At 39.4% G+C, this 19,620-nt stretch overlaps 1 long non-coding RNA gene across 1 annotated transcript in view; it reads left to right on the top strand.

Moving 5' to 3' along the window:
• LOC141378402 (uncharacterized) overlaps positions 1-14,725 on the top strand; it is a 17,002-nt gene extending 2,277 nt beyond the window's left edge. The window contains exons 2-3 of the long non-coding RNA XR_015513972.1: positions 2,282-2,786; positions 12,596-14,725. This is a non-coding gene — a long non-coding RNA (uncharacterized LOC141378402). The remainder of the gene's footprint in view (positions 1-2,281; positions 2,787-12,595) is intronic.
• The last annotated feature ends 4,895 nt before the right edge of the window (positions 14,726-19,620 follow it).

The raw sequence follows: 19,620 nt of genomic DNA, 5'->3' as shown, positions 1-19,620 counted from the left end.
CATGAAGGTCCAGTCAGGTAACAGAGAGCAGCGGTCAGTCGACTCCATCAGTCAGCGCTTCACTCCTCCTGCACTCTTCACCTGCTTTGTTTTATACCAATAAATGATGTCTCTCGGGTGTGTGTGTGTGTGTGTGTGTGTGTGTGTGTGTGTGTGTGTGTGTGTGTGTGTGGAGCTCTCCTGTCAGGACACGCAGCATTAGACCACAGGAAGGGCAAAGCAGCGCTTGTACATCAGTCAAACGGCTGACAGCTGAATGAAGGCCTGACAGCTCTGACACACACACACACACACACACACACACACACACACACACACACATGAATTAGTTATAGTGCTTTACCTGTCTCCACTGCGCTTCAGCACTCTTTGTTTACTGCAGACGTTGATCTTCACGCTCTTACACACCAATAACAACAGAAAACACACACACACGCTCACACTCCTACATCAGACTCACTACACCAGCTCATTTAGACCACAACAACAACACACCAAGCCAACGGTCAGGCATTGGGCTTGATCAGGACGCTGGTCAGCGTGTATCCGGCTGGTGTATTTGGTGTTTTCACACATGTCTTTGCTAAAAGGGATACAGCTGCAGCCAAAAGTTAATGATATATTTATAAATAGATCATCCATTCATTATTTTATTAACGTTTCATCTGCCCCAGCCATAAACCTAGCCCTCACAGTAATGTAGAAACAGTAATAATACACACAATTGTTTATTAAACTACCCATTCAATTGTGTTTTATCACCGCCTACCCCAAACACAACCCTAAACACAACCACACTAATGTAAACACAGTCATTATTCACTCATTCACTCTCCTTCAGCTTAATCCCTTATTAATCAGAGGTCACCACAGCAGAATGAACTGCCAACTATTCTGGCATATGTTTACACAGCAGATGACCTTCCAGCTGCAACCCAGTATTGGGAAACACCCATACAATCTTATGTACACTCATACACTACGGCCAGTGTAGTTGATCAGTTCCCCTGTACCGCATGTGTTTGGACTGAAACCGGAGCACCCGGAGGAAACCCACGCCAACACGGAGAGAACATGCAAACTCCACACAGAAACACCAACTGACCCAGCCGAGACTCAAACCAGAGACCTTCCTGCTGTGAAGTGATCGTGCAACCCACTGCGCCACCGTGCCGCCCTAATTTATTTTATTTATTTGACATTTTTCAACATTTTATAAGACACTATTTTGTATTTGACCAGGAAATGCTTCTTGATTTAGGAATCTTTAGATATTTGTGCTAGAAACGAGACAGAAACATTATTTTTGTCGCAGTTCTGAGTGTAACTGAAAGAAGCTGAGGGTATAAAGCGAGTTCTCGTCATTCTGAAGCCGATGTTCTTGTATATACACCTCGTTCTGTGTATCTCTGAGCCGATCTCGCAGTGCATTTCTCCAGTGTGTTTCTGTATCCAATATCTCCCTCCACCCCAAATAAATGAAGATGCCATAATTGAATTTGCAATCAGTGTGCTTTTCCGTTCTGTCGTGTTTAATTTGGAGCGCGGCGCTGCAGGAAAGGGCATGCTTCTCCAGCGCATACAGAGCTCCCGAGAGTGCTGGAAATCTTTCAAATGTGTGTGTGTGTGTGTGTGTGTGTGTGTGTTGAGGGGGAAAAACATTAAATGGAGCTTGTGAGGGGCGTGTCCTGTTGCTAGGGTGTTGCTATGATTTCATTCTGCAGATCAAATCTATTTCTCTCCTGAACATAAGGTGTATATTATAGGGACAACAGGCAGCACGGTAGCTCAGTGGTTAGAGATGTGGCTTAATAGCAGGAAGGTCTCTGGTTTGAGTCTCGGCTGGGTCAGTTGGTGTTTCTGTGTGGAGTTTGCATGTTCTCCCCGTGTTGGCGTGGGTTTCCTCCGGGTGCTCCGGTTTCAGTCCAAACACATGCGCTATAGGGGAACTGATCACCTACACTGGGAGTAGTAAATGTGTGAATGAGTTTTTGTGGGTGTTTCCCAGTACTGGGTTACAGCTGAAAGGTCATCCGCTGTGTAAACATATGCTGGAATAGTTGGTGGTTCATTCCACAGTCCCTGTAAACCATGTTAACCTGACACACAGACACACACGAGATGTATAATCTGCATTAGGTGTAAAGGAGGATCAGGATGGTGTGTGTGTGTGTGTGTGTGTGTGTGTGTGTGTGTGTGAGCACAGGCTCATTATCCCGGTAGTGCTGCAGTCTCTTTAACCCCTGTATGAGGCTGATAAAATGTTTATGTTCTCTGTAAGGGCTTTATGGACTCCTGCGGCCATTCACAATCAATGAGTCTCAGCAGAACTCAGAGCAGCGTCAGTGTCTGTGTGTGTGTGTGTCTGTGTGATAGAGTTTGTGTGCATGTGGGTTTGTTTGTCTGTCTGTCTGTCTCTGTGGTTGTTTGTGTATTAATATGTGTGGGTGTGTTTGTGTATGTGTGTGTCAGTCTGTGTTTGTGTGTGTGTATCTGTGCATGCATGTGTGTGTGTGTGGGTTTGTCTGTGTTTGTGTGTACATATATGTGTATCTGTGCATGCATGTGTGTCTGTGTGTGTGTGAAAGAGTTTGTGTGCGTGTGGGTTTGTCTGTGTTTGTGTATATGTATGTATATAAATGTTTGCGTGCATGTGTTTGTGCTTGGGTGTGTGTGTGTGTGTGTGTGTGTGTGTGTGTGTGTGTGTGAGTCTGGTATCCCCTACATTGTAAGGACCAAATGGACTGAAAGCAATGATTCATCTGATCACCTGTATTCTTATTAAGGTAAGTGGTAACAATAATTTGGGCTGAGTTTAAACACACACATTACATAGATCATTACTACTCTTTAGTTTACATTCAGCTCTCATGAATAGTTTGCAACAACTCACCTTAACAAAATGATCAATGCAATGCATCACCTATTTAGTTTGACCACCTGAACACTAACAGCAGTTTTTGGGGGGTTCTTCTTGATTCTCATGAGTAAAAGAGCTCATAAAACATGCAGAAAGACGTATTTTAAAAATACTAATATTTACTACAGTGTGAGGTCATCACCAGCATCTGTGTGCGCATTTAAAACACACACTCTATGATTTTCTGCAACACACACAGTTAACACTTTAGTTTAAGTACAATTCACACCATTTACTACAGGCTCATTATTTGCATATTATTAAGATATGAACTGTTTATTAACACTCATAAAACATGATCTTATTCTACATCTCTAATCCTGCACAACATCTAAACACAACAACTACCTTCAACCCAGGCTCATTATGGATGTGTACCCCTGTATACATTTCTGGAGAGCGCCAAATATGCTCCAGGAGATACGCTTTCTTTCTTTTTTTTGCAGTTTTGGTTTTCGCGAATGCACCAGAAGGCGCTGTGTACACTTTTTCAGATCTCAAATTTCTCTCGCGAGTGCCGTTGGTGTCTGCTGTTCTCACACAGATCCACTAGAGGCTGCTGTCGACTGACTGACTGACCGATACCCCCAGTCACCTCTTTCCCTAAACCCAACTGACCCAAAAAGCCCTCGCCTGATTTTTCCACGTTTTCAGATTTTACCACATTCGCACCCTGCTATTTACTTGTTTATTTTATTTATTGGCTTCTGTTGTGGTCTTACCTGCTTTCTGGAACCGTTCTTCACCAGACTCAAACCCCATCATCAAGGTCAACTCCTCTCTGCGTCTCAAGTCTGCCAATGTAAGCGGAAAGCCAAACTGGTCACAATGGGGAAAGCTGTCCATATATAAACAGTCAGCTGGTAGCGTGAAAGAGATTGGCGTCATACCGCACTGTAGGGTTCCTTTTAAAGACGAAATGCAGACATATGTACCTCTGGCTACATAATTCGAGAAGTCCAGAAGAGAATACGCGGCTACGTGTTCAGAAAGAGCCTGTGTTGACTACCTTACAAACTATTAATAATAATAAGCAGCTAATTAGTAGTTAATTGAGCTAAAAGTCTTAGTTAATAGCATGAACTGTACATTAAATTAAAGTGTGACCAAAACATACTAATAGACCACTTTTAAACTCCAAAAACCTTACAGTATGCACCACTGTGTGCAACAACAATGTACTTATAGAAACATATACATGCTTTAATGCACTGGAGAAGTTGTTTTGTTTCTAGTGAAGATATCTAAAACTTCTTAAACCAAGAAGCATTTTATAGACAAGAAAATAATCAGAAATAATGAGCCAAAATGAAGCAAGTTTTCCCTTAAAACAAGCTAAATACTCTGACAATGGGGGAAGCAGAGCAATGTTAATCCAAAGCGAAAATCAAGATGATTTTGACCCCATTGGCAGATCATTTTTAGATATTTGGACTAGAAACAAGACAAAAACTAGTAATAAAAGCATTGTTTTCAGTGCAGAAAAGATCTAACATCACCATCTTTGTGTTTCTCAGAGGGTTTTTTAGTATTCGTGGTGGCTCCAGTGTAATGTTGTGCAGGATTCAGCAGGTCAAACGCAGCAGCTAATTAGAGAAGACGTCCTCAACAACAACAGCCGTCAGACAATCGCCACATTAATGATTAAACACGCCCAGAGTCAATTATGATTCGCATGTTCTTATTTGCTCTCCGCTCGCTGGAAATTGTGTTCCGCTGCACAGCCCAAGGCTTCATGTCAGAGACACGGCCAAATCTGACCGGGGAAACGATTCATGTGAGGGAGATTCAGTGTGTGATGTATGCACACATCCTTCACTAATATGAACACATCAAGATTCATTAGCAAGAGCAACAGAATACACACTGATCTAACAAAAATGGTAACAAAATGCATACAAATCTGACCAGAACCTTAAATACACATTATTCTGACCAAAAGGTTAACAAAATACACACATATCTAACTGAACGTTATCAAAATACACACAGATTTAACCAAACGTTAACAAAATAAACAAAAATCTAAATAAACGTTGACAAAATACACACAAATCTAACCAAACGTTAACAAAATACACACAAATCTAACCAAACGTTAACAAAATACACACAAATCTAGCCAAACGTTGACAAAATACACACAAATCTAGCCAAACGTTGACAAAATACACACAAATCTAGCAAAACGTTGACAAAATACACACAAATCTAACCAAATGTTGACAAAAAACACACAAATCTATCCAAACGTTAACAAAATACACACAAATCTAACCAAACGTTAACAAAATACACACAAATCTAACCAAACGTTAACAAAATACACACAAATCTAACCAAACGTTAACAAAATACACACAAATCTAGCCAAACGTTGACAAAATACACACAAATCTAGCCAAACGTTGACAAAATACACACAAATCTAGCAAAACGTTGACAAAATACACACAAATATAACCAAACGTTGACAAAATACACACAAATCTAACCAAATGTTGACAAAAAACACACAAATCTATCCAAACGTTGACAAAATACAAATCTAGCCAAACGTTGACAAAATACACACAAATCTAGCAAAACGTTGACAAAATACACACAAATATAACCAAACGTTGACAATATACACACAAATCTAGCCAAACGTTGACAAAATACACACAAATATAACCAAACGTTGACAAAATACACACAAATATAACCAAAGTTGACAAAATACACACAAATATAACCAAATGTTGACAAAATACACACAAATCTAGCCAAACGTTGAAAAAAAATTCACACAAATCTAGCCAAACGTTGACAAAATACACACAAATCTAGCCAAACGTTAACAAAATACACACAAATCTAGCCAAACGTTGACAAAATACACACAAATCTAGCCAAACGTTGACAAAATACACACAAATCTAGCCAAACGTTGACAAAATACACACAAATCTAGCCAAACGTTGACAAAATACACACAAATCTAGCCAAACGTTGACAAAATACACACAAATCTAGCAAAACGTTGACAAAATACACACAAATATAACCAAACGTTGACAAAATACACACAAATATAACCAAATGTTGACAAAAAACACACAAATCTATCCAAACGTTTACAAAATACAAATCTAGCCAAACGTTGACAAAATACACACAAATCTAGCAAAACGTTGACAAAATACACACAAATATAACCAAACGTTGACAATATACACACAAATCTAGCCAAACGTTGACAAAATACACACAAATATAACCAAACGTTGACAAAATACACACAAATATAACCAAATGTTGACAAAATACACACAAATCTAGCCAAACGTTGACAAAATTCACACAAATCTAGCCAAACGTTGACAAAATACACACAAATCTAGCCAAACGTTAACAAAATACACACAAATCTAACCAAACGTTAACAAAATACACACAAATCTAACCAAACGTTAACAAAATACACACAAATCTAGCCAAACGTTGACAAAATACACACAAATCTAGCCAAACGTTGACAAAATACACACAAATCTAGCCAAACGTTGACAAAATACACACAAATCTAGCAAAACGTTGACAAAATACACACAAATATAACCAAACGTTGACAAAATACACACAAATATAACCAAATGTTGACAAAAAACACACAAATCTATCCAAACGTTTACAAAATACAAATCTAGCCAAACGTTGACAAAATACACACAAATCTAGCAAAACGTTGACAAAATACACACAAATATAACCAAACGTTGACAATATACACACAAATCTAGCCAAACGTTGACAAAATACACACAAATATAACCAAACGTTGACAAAATACACACAAATATAACCAAAGTTGACAAAATACACACAAATATAACCAAATGTTGACAAAATACACACAAATATAACCAAACGTTGACAAAATACACACAAATATAACCAAAGTTGACAAAATACACACAAATCTAGCCAAACGTTAACAAAATACACACAAATCTAACCAAACGTTAACAAAATACACACAAATCTAACCAAACGTTAACAAAATACACACAAATCTAGCCAAACGTTGACAAAATACACACAAATCTAGCCAAACGTTGACAAAATACACACAAATCTAGCAAAACGTTGACAAAATACACACAAATCTAACCAAATGTTGACAAAAAACACACAAATCTATCCAAACGTTAACAAAATACACACAAATCTAACCAAACGTTAACAAAATACACACAAATCTAACCAAACGTTAACAAAATACACACAAATCTAACCAAACGTTAACAAAATACACACAAATCTAGCCAAACGTTGACAAAATACACACAAATCTAGCCAAACGTTGACAAAATACACACAAATCTAGCAAAACGTTGACAAAATACACACAAATATAACCAAACGTTGACAAAATACACACAAATCTAACCAAATGTTGACAAAAAACACACAAATCTATCCAAACGTTGACAAAATACAAATCTAGCCAAACGTTGACAAAATACACACAAATCTAGCAAAACGTTGACAAAATACACACAAATATAACCAAACGTTGACAATATACACACAAATCTAGCCAAACGTTGACAAAATACACACAAATATAACCAAACGTTGACAAAATACACACAAATATAACCAAAGTTGACAAAATACACACAAATATAACCAAATGTTGACAAAATACACACAAATCTAGCCAAACGTTGAAAAAAAATTCACACAAATCTAGCCAAACGTTGACAAAATACACACAAATCTAGCCAAACGTTAACAAAATACACACAAATCTAACCAAACGTTAACAAAATACACACAAATCTAGCCAAACGTTGACAAAATACACACAAATCTAGCCAAACGTTGACAAAATACACACAAATCTAGCCAAACGTTGACAAAATACACACAAATCTAGCAAAACGTTGACAAAATACACACAAATATAACCAAACGTTGACAAAATACACACAAATATAACCAAATGTTGACAAAAAACACACAAATCTATCCAAACGTTTACAAAATACAAATCTAGCCAAACGTTGACAAAATACACACAAATCTAGCAAAACGTTGACAAAATACACACAAATCTAGCCAAACGTTGACAATATACACACAAATCTAGCCAAACGTTGACAAAATACACACAAATATAACCAAACGTTGACAAAATACACACAAATATAACCAAATGTTGACAAAATACACACAAATCTAGCCAAACGTTGACAAAATTCACACAAATCTAGCCAAACGTTGACAAAATACACACAAATCTAGCCAAACGTTAACAAAATACACACAAATCTAACCAAACGTTAACAAAATACACACAAATCTAACCAAACGTTAACAAAATACACACAAATCTAGCCAAACGTTGACAAAATACACACAAATCTAGCCAAACGTTGACAAAATACACACAAATCTAGCCAAACGTTGACAAAATACACACAAATCTAGCAAAACGTTGACAAAATACACACAAATATAACCAAACGTTGACAAAATACACACAAATATAACCAAATGTTGACAAAAAACACACAAATCTATCCAAACGTTTACAAAATACAAATCTAGCCAAACGTTGACAAAATACACACAAATCTAGCAAAACGTTGACAAAATACACACAAATATAACCAAACGTTGACAATATACACACAAATCTAGCCAAACGTTGACAAAATACACACAAATATAACCAAACGTTGACAAAATACACACAAATATAACCAAAGTTGACAAAATACACACAAATATAACCAAATGTTGACAAAATACACACAAATCTAGCCAAACGTTGACAAAATTCACACAAATCTAGCCAAACGTTGACAAAATACACACAAATCTAGCCAAACGTTAACACAATCTACACAAATCGAGTTGCGTAGCGCATGGGCTGGGTCCAAACACATGCACTATAGGGGAATTGATGATCTACATTGGCTGTAGTGTATGAGTGTGTGTGAGTGAGTGAGTGTGTATGGGTGTTTCCCAGTGCTGGGTTGCAGCCGAAAGGGCATCCTTTATAAAATGTATGCCACTCAAGTGAAGAACTGTTCAGGGAACTGAACTCTTGTCGTTGCGAGTGGCCATCACTGATAGATTGTTTGGTTTGCAGCACTGCTGGGTTACAGGTTATGACCGATTATCAACCCAGACTTGAACAAATCAGCCCAGCTGCCTTCAGCAACTTTGTCTGAGTGGAATAAACAAAAAATAGTGTTTACTAAAATCGCCAGAGTACAGAGAGGCGAAACATCCAGAGACGTTCCCTCAAGAGCAGAGCAGGAGAAGTGCGGAGCTCGCTGCATATTCAGGATATTTAGCACTTCCCTCCATGAGAGGAACTGAAATATTAATGCGGTGTCTTCACTCCCGGCGTGTTAGCGGCGGTCAGCACCACCACCGCACTTTCACTTCAACACCAGCACATGAAAGAGAATAATGGCTGAATTGTTTGTTGTGAGACTGCGCTGTGAATAAATATGCTAATGCTCTAGCAGGAGCTGATCAAAGCTGTGGATGCTCAGCTCGACTGTACGTATCGGCAGGTTAGCATTACTGACGGCATTAGCGGAGGTGAGGTATGTGTGTGAACTGTGGACTCGCAGCTGTCCTGACAAACTGGGATAATTGAAGCTGGGTTTGTTTGTGTGCGACCTGGCAAACAGCCACCAGCTCTCTCCAGCGTCACATCAGCCGCCTGATGAACTGTGAAACATCCCAATCCTCAAATTCAGCAGGGTGTCCGAGACTCTACTCCAGCTATCTGCGCCTGTGCAACTCAACAGAAGAGAAAACACCATCATTCACAACCCTGCAGTCATTCCCTGACACCGGAGAGCTGGTTTGGTAATGTCTGAATGAACATTTTACATGAATGAATGCAGCGCTCTCTCTGTTTAATGCAAGATTTACACTGAGCAGTGCACTCCAGGCTGGTGCCAAGCAGCTAAGTGTCTGCTGGTGGAGTTGTGTCTGCACGATGTGCAGACGATGTGCATTAGGGACCATCAAGATGAAGCAAGACCAGAAATAAAATCCTGAAATCACCGATTATAGTGGCGACATGGTGGCTCAGTGGTCGCCTCACAGCAAGAAGGCCACTGGTTCGAGCCTCGGCTGGCTCAGTTGAGTGCTTCTATGTGGAGTTTGCATGTTCTCCCCGTGTTGGCGTGGGTTTCCTCCTGGTGCTCCAGTTTCCCCACAGTCCAAACACATGCGCTATAGGGGAACTGAACTAAACTGGCCACAGTGTATGAGTGTCTGCGTGTGAATGAATGTGTATGGGTGTTTCCCAGTGATGGGTTGCAGCTGGAAGAGCATTCGCTGCGTAAAACATATGCTGGATAAGTTGGTGGTTCATTCCACTGTGGCCACCGCTGATGAATAAAGGAACTAAGCCAAAGGGATATGAATGAAGAACTCATGTGGTCCTGGGATCTGTTTTCCAGCTGTTTAATGCACAGCTGGACTGTCATCATTTTGGAAATACATGATCTGGTGACAAGTGTTTGCTCAACTTTGTTGGAGATCAATAGTTTGAACTACATGCAACGTTACAAGGAGCAATCAGATGCAACAGAAACATTTAACCCCAGCCCCTGCACTCCCAATGAAATGGTAAGGGGTCATCAATTAATTATAGAGCCCCTATTATACATTAAAAAGGGTCATATTTTGGTTTTAAGGGTCTCCAACAACAGGCTGATATGCATTCACGGTCAAAAAACACTTTCATTGTCTTATAATATGCATTTATTTTTACCTAATTATCCCAGCGACTCCCATATGATTCATTCAGCCATATTCTAAACCCCTCCATAGCGCAAAAATAAACCTCAACCACTGACTCTTTACAGCCTCATCTTTGGGTAGAGAAAATAACCCTAGCTTTCCATCACACTTACAGTAACATCCAGAGTCTTCACGACTTGATTCAACCGGGATCTGCTACAGTTTTGTGGGCGGGGCCACAGGTTCCAATTTTCCTGGGTTTGCGCATCAATTGGGCGGGGCTTAAGTTTCGTATTGACGTCACGCCAAAACGGCTAAAGACTCGTTATCAAGATGATTCCTTTGAAGCACTATGAGTTGACTCTTTTATAATTGAATCGTTAGTTTTAAACACTGTGCACTTTCAGATTTAAGCCTTAGCTGGATATTTCACTTGACTCTAGTGTAACACTATGGAAGGTCATTTTCAAAAACACCTCTTTTAAAAACTTTAACAGGCCACTGAGTGACTGATGTTGTTGGAGTCACAGTTCTGACTTTCATTTTCAGTTTATTTTCAAGACCTGAGGTGAACTATCTGCTGCTTTCAGTAGTATGGCAATAAATGTTGCGTGAAATGGTATTAAACTCACATTGGGAGCATTTAACACTGAATATAGCACATAATCAGTACCTGAGCTGATCATTCTCATAGCATTTCATTCATTCATTCATTCATTCATTCATACATTCATTTATTTATTCATTCATTTTCTTTTAGGCTTTGTTCCTTCATTAATCAGAACCGCCAACGTATCCAGCATATGTTTTACACAGTGGATGCCCTTAAAGCTGCAACCCATTACTAGAAAACATTCATACACACTCATTCACACTCCTACACCACAGACAATTTAGCTACCCAGTTCCTCTATAGCATGTGTTTGGACTTTTTGGGGAAACCGGAGCACCCGGAGGAAACCCACGCCAATACGGGGAGAACATGCAAACTCCACACAAACAAGAATTTGTGGCATTTACACCTACCTAACTAACCTAACAGTTCCTGACTCCAGTAAGCTACAAACACACTGGGTATCATTGGAAAGAAGACACTTTGAGCTTTACTGTGGTGAAAGGGGAAGTTACAGGTTAAAAAATATAAAAAGTTATACATTATGAAGCCATGAAAAAAAAATGTAATATTTGTTTTTCCATTGATTATACTCCCACAGCTGAAGCTGCTCATGGATTGATTACTGGACTATTTATACAGCACACAAACACACAGAAGTTGCTGAGTGTTGTTATCTGTTTCTATGACATTACAATGCCTTTACAACATGTGTGTTGCATGACTGGAACTTGTAGTCCTCATACTAGCAGATTTGTAGTCCGTTAGTGATCTGCAGAGGCTGGATTTCTGGTGACCGTGACACTGATTGAATGATCGACTGACCCACCTTTATCCTTCCCTAACCCAACCAATAGTGTTTTCAAAAGTACTAATTGATCTGCCCACTGCCTTCCCTAACCCTAACCCTAACCCCTAACCCTAAACAACAGTGTTTCCAAAATAAATCCAGAAAAAGAAAAGTCTCCTGATTTTTACCATGTGTTTCCACGAGTTTTTACCACATTCTCAAAAAAGACTAAATGCAGCCATACACACCTCTGGCTACATAATTCGTGATCTCCAGGAATGTATATAGGGGTACGTTATTAGAATGAGCCCGTGTTGAAAAAAGAACATTTTCAACTTTTGCTTAATGACAACTTGAAACATAAGTTGGGAGTGTTTTCTGATATCCGTGAGTCTGGTTGAGTTTTCTAAACGTCAGCTATATAGAGTGTGTGAAGGAGGACGTAGAGGTTGATTATGCAGATGCTGTTTTGCGCTGAAGCTCCATGTTTGGTTTTGGCTGTCAGGTCTGTGTGTATTGAGGAATACCAGCACTCCGACTACCAGCATCATTCCTGCTCTCACGCAGTGCTCCATCATTTCCTTCGCCGGAGCGTCTCTGGGACCAGGGATTTCCCTCATTCCTGCCTGGAAATGGAGCAGACTGAGGCAGATCCAGCTTGTCCTGCACTGTTTGTTCTCCAGCAGGTCATTCATAACGGCCCGGAGAGTGTTTTCACTGGACTTTCCAATGTTTTCACCCATCCGTCAAGAGCTGGAGAGTGGGATGGTTCTGTGTTTCGACGCGGAGCAAACAGAGCTGCCGTTCATTACCTCTCTCAACAGGTTGAACCTCTCACAAGACGCTTTCATTTCCCTTCTCCATGCGGGGGATCCTCACATAACACATTTGCTCACAATATTTGGAAATGCAGATGCAAATGTTAAAATAATATTGATAATCCATTCATAGTGAATTTGATATGTACAAATCAAACAAATGAACACTAAATCAGCTAAAACAGCCAAGGGTTAGTAACAGCGATTATATTAAGATTATTAATAGGGCTGGGAGACTAGGTGAAGGCAATTTCAATGCACATTTTGCAAGTATAGCCAGTTCTAGTTGACCTCCAGCAAGCACTTTCAGGGTAGTTCACTGACCAGCTATGCAAAATAGCGCTCAAATCAAACCCAATATCGATTTAATCTTAAAATAATAGCTCACACTTTATTTTGATGTTCTGTTTGTTGAATTTAGGTAATGTTGCATCTGCATGTCACCTAATTCTCATTAGATTACCAGTAGACTGTTAGGTTGGGGTTAGTGTAAGCTGACATGTACTTGCACAGTTTCTTATAGTCAGTTAAATGCCTGTCTGGCAGCAGTATCAGCAGATATTAAGCAGACAGTCTACCAGTGGTGTAGAGTAACTAACTACAAATACTCAGATGACTGTAATTGAGTAGTTCTTCTCAGGAATTGTAATATACTAAGTAGTTTTTAACTTTGCCTTGAGTGCATTTTTAGTGCAGTATCTGTACTTTTACTCCACTACTGTATTACTTCTTGTCTATGGGGATTATATAAATCAGTTCTGTGATTCCTGTCCAATCAAATCACACACTAAAGGTAAGCCGCATCATGATGAACTCAAGACATGCACGCTTTATAAATGCTGCAAACTGATTGGAAGCATTAAAAGTGTCCAAGAAGATGTTTAAAATCTTCACACTCATTGAATCAGAGACTGTTCACATGTTGTCACTGATGAGAAGATGGCAGATTTTTACTTTGGTATGATGACCAAAATGGCGTTGTGATGTCAGATTGACGTTGTACCCCAATGTTGTGGAGACATTGCATTTTGTTCGGACATTAAAAGTGGGTTGACATCAGAACTCAACACACTGTAAATCTGGCATCAATGTCCAACGTCCAACCTAAAATCTACCAAATATTAGCATCTAATAATGTTACAGCTTGAGGTTGTGTGGACGTTACTGTAATAATGTCAGAATAAATGTCAGCATTTAACGGCAATATGACGTTGGTTTAAGATGTTGGCTCGATGATGGATTTTGGTCACTTTCCAACACAACCTAAAATCAACCAAATATCAGCGTCATTTGACGTCTTTACTGGAGATCACAATAACGTTGTCCTTAGACGCTGGCTAGATATTGAATTTTGGTCACCAGACATCACAAACTAATTTTAACCTTATATTAACGTCTTATGACTAAATGCACTACAGAATGTTACGTTTACACACATCCACAAATTACATGTAAATGCAATCGCTTTTAACAGCGCAACACTCACTACTCTTGAGTACTTTTGGAAGGTCTTTTTACTCATACTTTGAGTAATATTTACAGCAGATACTTTTACTCTACTGCACTACATTTTTAGGCAAGTAATAATACTTTTACTTCAGTATGATTTTTCAGTACTCTCTCCACCACTGCAGTCTAATAATACTCAATCAGACCATCAAAATAAAGCATTACTTAATTATAAAATCGAGATATTGGTGCTGTGGTAGTGACAGCTGTTTGTGTCGCGACTACAACTCAACATGAAAATAATAACGTTTGTACTCCAAACTCACTCACTTCAGTCGAGTGTTTGAAATAAACGCTTCTGTGAGATGATTCTGTAGTCATGTTACGTTGAATTAATAAAAGCAGTTTAATGTTCGGTGTGCAATACAATATTATGGGTGTTTCCTGGGTTTCTTCTTTGGGGTTGTTTGGAGTTTCTGCATGAGAGTGCCCTTTGGCATTTTTGCATGTTTTTGGACGGTGGGAGGAAACCAGGGAACCCGGGGGAAACCCACGTGAGCACGGGGAGAACATGTAAACTCTGCACAGAAACGTCGGCTGGCTTGGTAAGAACTAGAACCAGTGATGTTCTTGCTGTGAGGCAACAGTGCTAACCACTGGGCCACCGCGCCATCCATCTAGGAAAGGAGGAGGAGAAGGGGTGGAAGGGGGATTCTTCAAAATGAAGATGGCTGTGATATGGAGCTGAGGGTGTTTATAGTGCACTGTGAGAAAACAAATTGTAAAAAAATTAATTATCTAGGAAAAGTCTGTAAAATAACAGTGTTTCTCTGTAAACATTTTAATGAAAACATCTGTAGATATTTTTTGTACTTTTTTTCAACAAAGAAATTTTACCGTAATTTTATGGTTTTTGTTTGGCAGCCGTAGCTGCCAGTGATTAACCTTCTTTTACGATTTTTTTTTTTATTAAAGAGCAAGTAATTACAATTTATTACTTTAATTTTACGTAATTTTAAATGTACTTACAAAAACAGGAAAAAACACTGTAAATAATATGTAAATTTTTTTGTAAAGAACAGACAAATTGCTGCAATTTGTCATTACTTATATAGTACATAAAATAACAGTCAAGCCGTTAATTTACAGATAATGTTTGTAATTTTTACGAACTTTTGAATATAATTTAAAATAACAGAAAAAATACTGTATAAATAATACTGTAATTTCCCTGTATAAAAAACACAAATGTCAGCAATTTGTCTTTAATAATAAAGTACCTAAAATGAAAGTCAAACGGTTAATTTAGAGAGATTGGTTGTCATTTAACTAAGTTTTGAATATAATGTGAAATGACAAAAAATTACTGTAAAAAATTTAAGGATATTTTCTGTAAAATTAGTTTTTTTTTTACAGTGTGGCTTAGGAATCGTCTGATTGGTGATTTACAAAGTGAATAATGCGGGACCGGCCACAAGCAATCATAAGCACGTGATCCTCTCCACATTAGTATATAAATAAACTTCACATTGTGAGGAAACATAAGCTTTGGAGAACTTTGCACCGAGTCACATTCAAACGAGCAGAATAGTGCACATTCTTAAATATTTAGAAACAGTGCAAATCACTGTTCCGCAATGCTTCTAGAACACGCATTTGTCAGCTGGGATGATGCACTTACAGCCACATCACATCATGCGGCACAAAACTGATTAAAACCACTTGAGAGAAATGGACATCAGCCCAACATCCGTATCCTCAGCGGGATAAATAAGTTTTTCAAATCCATTCTCTGCCTCGTAAAAGGCATATTGCGTCAATTAGTCACCGAGGGCGATACAAAGCATCCCATAAACTTCCCTTATTCAGTGTCTTCATGGCAAGTCTTTGTTTAACATTTATGTTTATTGATACATGAAGATACATTTAAATAATTCAGGGCAAACATTAGCCGTGAGGTGGCGTATTAATAATTGATAGGCTGCGGAATGGGCCGCGGCACTCTGGGAATTGATGATATTATAGTAATGCAGGGCTGAGGCACGTGTAATGGATCTGTTGGCTTTAACTGATGATGGTTATTGTGGCCTCAGAGATGCTCTGAAGGCGTTTGGGGGGTTTGACTTACACTCATGTGCACATCCGAGCTGACGCTGCAGATCGAGCCTTTAATAGCAGGGCTTCAGCCCTTAATGGACCACGCAGTGATTAGTGTGAGCAGACGAAACGCATGTGGCTTCATTAAAGGGAAATCCAAGAGTCCCTCTGTCACCTTTCCTTCATCTACTCTGTGTGATCTGCATCTTCCGTGGTGAAATGTCATGTCTGCTCAATCAAAAACAACCTCAAAACACACCAAACACCAAAGAGTGCAAATGTTGTTTGGCAGCACTACACTTGAATGATTTTCTGCAGCTTGAACAGTAAATGAATAAAACATAGCTCTACAGTGCAAGCTAGACAATTTAGAAATACTTGACCTTGTTTATAGAAATATTGTAATCAGGATTCAATCTATGAAATAAATGTCAGTTGATACTCTAGTATAGAGTAGAATAGTGATTACTAAGGGGCATCAGACAGCCAAATCTCTAAAAGAACATGATTAGTATCTCAAAACAAATCAATAGTCTCTCACAGGTCATCACTAGTCTTCCACAGGTCATCACTAGTTTCCTCCGGTCATCATTAGTTTCTCACAGGTCATCACTAGTCTCCCACAGGTCATCGCTAGTCTCCCACAGGTCATCGCTAGTCTCCCACAGGTCATCAATAGTCTTCCACAGGTCATCACTAGTCTCCCACAGGTCATCACTAGTCTCCCACAGGTCATCGCTAGTCTCCCACAGGTCATCGCTAGTCTCCCACAGGTCATCACTAGTCTCCCACAGGTCATCACTAGTCTCCCACAGGTCATCACTAGTCTCCCACAGGTCATCACTAGTCTACCCACAGGTCATCACTAGTCTCCCACAGGTCATCACTAGTCTCCCACAGGTCATCACTAGTCTCCCACAGGTCATCACTAGTCTCCCACAGGTCATCACTAGTCTCCCACAGGTCATCACTAGTCTCCCACAGGTCATCACTAGTCTCCGACAGGTCATCACCAGTTTTCCAGCATCCATCCAGCACTCTATCCCCTGACTTGACCCTGAAGTGCAATTCCTCATGGTTAGGGTACTCTGAACTCGAGCTGATGCTCTGATTTCGGCCTAGAGTAGGTAGATGTTGGGACATGATGGTTTTGGATGACTGATAAACGGTTGCGGGTGCAGTATATGGATCATAAGTTTCCAAAGTCTACAGTCTGTGATCATGTTCTGGTTCTGTTCTGTTGATATGTGATCAAATATTCGCAGCTTGATTCAGATGCAAATATGTGCTGTTTGTGTTGCGGTTCTGTGGAGATCCCAGTGTAGCTGCCATTACAGCACATTATTGTTTTACTCACCTGATCTCCGCACAGCTCACGTGACTGAAAACGATCAGTTCTGAGCTCTTGAACTGCACAATGGCCACAGAGAACTGCATGACTGGAGGAGATCCAGCAGTGTTGAGGTTAACTGCTCTCTTTCTGTCTCTAACTACCCATCAGGAGTGCTGACCTGCTTCAGAAGTGAGCGGCGTCTCTTTATGGCCCACGTGCGGCTGCTTTAATGCAGTGACAGCATGTGAACAGTGACAGCGCTCATTTACTCACGGCTCCAGGGAACGTCTCGCTGTCAATAATTTAGGGCCGACGTTCATTTGAACCTTTTCCCCTTCAACAGAACAGCCTTTGTTTCGGCCGTGTCCGACAACAGCGCAGCTCACAGAACCGCTGCAGGCCTCCAGCATAAAGCACATTATTAGGCCAGACATGCACACGCCATTACACACACACCAGACGACACACACGCTCAGAGGAAGAGAATCCAAGACACTGATGCGGAGATTCACCTGTCACTTACACACACACACACACACACACACACACACACACACACACACACACACACACACACTCATACACTACGGCCAGTGTAGTTGATCAGTTCCCCTATAGCGCATGTGTTTGGACTGTGGGGGAAACCGGAGCACCTGGAGGAAACCCACACCAACACAGGGAGAACATGCAAACTCCACACAGAAACACCAACTGACCCAGCCGAGACTCAAACCAGTGACAGTGCCCGCAGACATCATTCATCCAGTTGTAAATGCATTCATGGCATATTTGAGCAGCAATAAACCGCATGTGTAAATACTTTGTGGGCCTTTTGAGTTTGCTCATAATATTTTTAGACACTTTAAACATTATAATTGTTTTTGAAAGATGCAATTAGAATAATGACACCACACACTCTTAAAACATCTGGGTTGTTGTAACCTAATGCTGGGTCAAATCTGGATAAATCTTTTGGTTGGGGAACATCTAAATGCCATTTTAAGTTCATATTATTTTTATCATATTTAATATTTGTACACGCTTAACACATTAGAATTGATTTCAATAGATGCAATTGGAAGAATAACACTCTAAAATCTGCTGGGTTGTTATAACCTAACGCTGGGTCAAACATGCAGAAATCCAAAGGTTGTCTTAAAAAGTGTTATTTTCATTTCATTCAAAAAAAAAATTATATAAAAAAAAAATAAAAAAATACAAATTATATATTTTTTGTCCATATTTGACCCAACATTTGGGTTACAACAACCCAGTCTTTTTAGTCCATTTAAAACATCAGTCTCATAACATCATTCATCCAGTTGTGAACGCATTCACGGCATCGAGCAATAAACATATGTAAAGTATAAAAGTATGTAAATACTTCTAAACGCCACTTTTGAGTTTGCTCATAACATTTTTATTACATTTATTATTTTTATATGCGAGTGGCATGGGATTTCTGTGAGGAGTTTGCATGTTCTCCCTGTGTTGGCGTGGGTTTCCTCTGGGTGCTGTGTTGCGGCTGGAAGGGCATCCGCTGCGTAAACATATGCTTAAATAGTTGGTGGTTCATTCCGCTGTGGTGATACCTGATAAATAAAGGATAATGAATGAGAAATTAGATATTTGGACTAGAAACAAGACAAAAAATCTAAGTAAGAAAGGCTTTTTTGCAGTGTAATCCTATTATTCTGATTGCATCTATTGAAAATGTTTAATAATTATCCCAAGATGATGCACAGGTTTGGCACTTTTCCCTCATATAAATGTCAGAAATGCACCCCTGGGAATCAGTTTAACCAGCCTGTAATGGAAAGACTGACGACTCCT

Source organism: Danio rerio, chromosome 17, assembly GCF_052040795.2.
Source record: "Danio rerio strain M-AB ecotype USA chromosome 17, GRCz13ab, whole genome shotgun sequence".
NCBI classification, from domain to species: domain Eukaryota; kingdom Metazoa; phylum Chordata; class Actinopteri; order Cypriniformes; family Danionidae; genus Danio; species Danio rerio.
This window is presented reverse-complemented; position numbering and strand designations above follow the sequence as displayed.